This window comes from Nematolebias whitei, chromosome 15, assembly GCF_014905685.2.
Source record: "Nematolebias whitei isolate Nwh7 chromosome 15, NemWhi1, whole genome shotgun sequence".
Classification (NCBI taxonomy): domain Eukaryota; kingdom Metazoa; phylum Chordata; class Actinopteri; order Cyprinodontiformes; family Rivulidae; genus Nematolebias; species Nematolebias whitei.
This window is the reverse complement of record NC_056512.1, coordinates 38,455,426-38,457,828: the sequence shown is the minus strand read 5'-3', so window position 1 is coordinate 38,457,828 and position 2,403 is coordinate 38,455,426. Positions and strand designations below refer to the sequence as shown.

Here is a 2,403-nt window from a genome sequence, read left to right as displayed (position 1 = left end):
AGTGCAGGTGAGTTAATGAACAGGGAGTGCAAGTGAGTTAATGAACAGGCAGTGCAGGTGAGTTAATGAACAGGCAGTGCAGGCGAATTAATGAACAGGCAGTGCAGGTGAGTTAATGAACAGGGAGTGCAGGCGAGTTAATGAACAGGCAGTGCAGGTGAGTTAATGAACAGGCAGTGCAGGTGAATTAATGAACAGGTGCAGTGCACGTGTTAATGGACAGCTGAGCTGCAAGTCACTTAATGAACAGGTGAGCTGCAGGCGAGTTAGTGGAAAGGTGAGCTGCAGGTGCAGGTAAAGGCTGACTTTTGTTCAGGCTTCAGCTGCTTCTGTCACCAGACTTTGAATGGTAAGTTTTTTTCGGCTGCTCCTTCTTCAGGGCTTACCACAGTGAGCAAACTCACATGAAAGATTTGGCAATTTGTTTTATGCCAGATGCCCTTCCTGACACAACCTGGGGTCAAACCCGCAGCCTCAGAATTACAAGACCACGGCACTGACCACCCAGCTACTGCGGCTTTGTAAATAAGGACAAAAACAAACTGATGGTTTGTTTGTGATCAAAATCTTATTTTCCTCTTTTTTTTTGTAAAAGTTGTATTCAGTAAGACATTTTACAATAAATTAGTAAAAATTTATTTTAATTGTTTGAATTGTAATAGGCCCTGTGATGACTGGAGACCTGTCCAGGGTGTACCCGCCTCTTGCACAGTGATAGCTGGACATGGGCACCAGTGACCCCCGTGACTCAAAAAGGAAGAAGCGGTTAAAGATGATTGATGGATGGATGGATAATTTTTGTTTTCCTATTAATTCAGATTTAAAGACCCATAGTCTTATTTGCAGAATTTTCATGTAGCTCTCAGTGTATTGGATCCTCCTTTGAAAATAAAAGCACAATTTATAGGATAAAATAGCATTTCATCAAAATAAAAAATACATAATGGGCAAACACTTGGCATGAAATTAATTATTTTATTTAGAAAACGAGTTGTTTTTATTATGTACTTATCAAAGAGCAACTGGAGACCAGAAGGAAGTAAAGAAGTTTGCCAGAATAAAAGCCTCCATCTACAGAGAAACAGCCAGCCAGTCAAAATATAGGAAGCAGAAAGGGAGCAGAAGTCTGTAAGAGGACTTTAACAGATGATAACCAGTCTGAAAAGGCATATCAAGACAGTAACTAGTCAGTTAATAGTCTTGTAGTAGGGCTCTCCACAACAGCATGTCCTTTCAGTCTGTAACCAGTTTGTGCCAGTCAGTAATCACTCTGTAATCAATCACTAGCCAATCTGTAACAGTTAGTAACAAGTACACAGCCAGTTAGTGGTCTTTAAAGTGGGGCCCTCCTGAGCACCGTGTCCCATCAGTCTTTACCACTCAGTAACCAGTCTACCAGTCTTTATGACTTATTGGCCTGCCTTTACCACTCGGGGACCAGTCTTTACCACTCGGGGACCAGTCTTTACCAGTCAGAGAGCTGCCTAAACCAGTCTTTACCACTCAGTAACAGTCTGTAACTTTCATTCATTCATTCAACCTTTGTTTATACAGGTTAATCCCATTGAGCCTTGGAGACTCATTTACAAGAGAGACCTGAAGAGAGACCTGTAATACCCAGTAACTAGTTTCACCACTCAGTAACTGGTCTTTACTACTTGGTAACAGTCTTTACCACTCCGTCACCTGTCCTTACCACTCAGGGACCAGTCTTTACCACTCAGTTACCAGTCTTTACCACTCAGGGACCTGTCTGTACCACTCAGGGACCAGTCTTTACCACTCAGGGACCAGTCTTTACCACTCAGTTACCTGTCTTTACCACTCAGTTACCTGTCTTTACCACTCAGTTACCTGTCTTTACCACTCAGTTACCTGTCTTTACCACTCAGTTACCTGTCTTTACCACTCAGTTGCCTGTCTTTACCGCTCAGGGACCTGTCTGTACCGCTCAGGGACCAGTCTTTACCACTCAGGGACCTGTCTTTACCACTCAGTTACCTGTCTTTACCACTCAGTTACCTGTCTTTACCACTCAGTTACCTGTCTTTACCACTCAGTTACCTGTCTTTACCACTCAGTTACCTGTCTTTACCACTCAGTTACCTGTCTTTACCACTCAGTTACCTGTCTTTACCACTCAGTTACCTGTCTTTACCACTCAGTTGCCTGTCTTTACCACTCAGTTGCCTGTCTTTACCACTCAGTTACCTGTCTTTACCACTAAGAGACCAGTCTTTACCACTAAGAGACCAGTCTTTACCACTCAGGGACCTGTCTTTACCACTCAGTTACCTGTCTTTACCACTCAGTTACCTGTCTTTACCACTCAGTTACCTGTCTTTACCACTCAGTTACCTGTCTTTACCACTCAGTTACCTGTCTTTACCACTCAGTGACCAG

General features: G+C 43.2%; 1 protein-coding gene across 1 annotated transcript in view; it reads right to left on the bottom strand.

Moving 5' to 3' along the window:
* The window catches only part of LOC119421280 (integrin alpha-3-like), a 27,400-nt gene that overhangs the window by 673 nt on the left and 24,324 nt on the right, over positions 1–2,403 (bottom strand). The window lies entirely within an intron of this gene.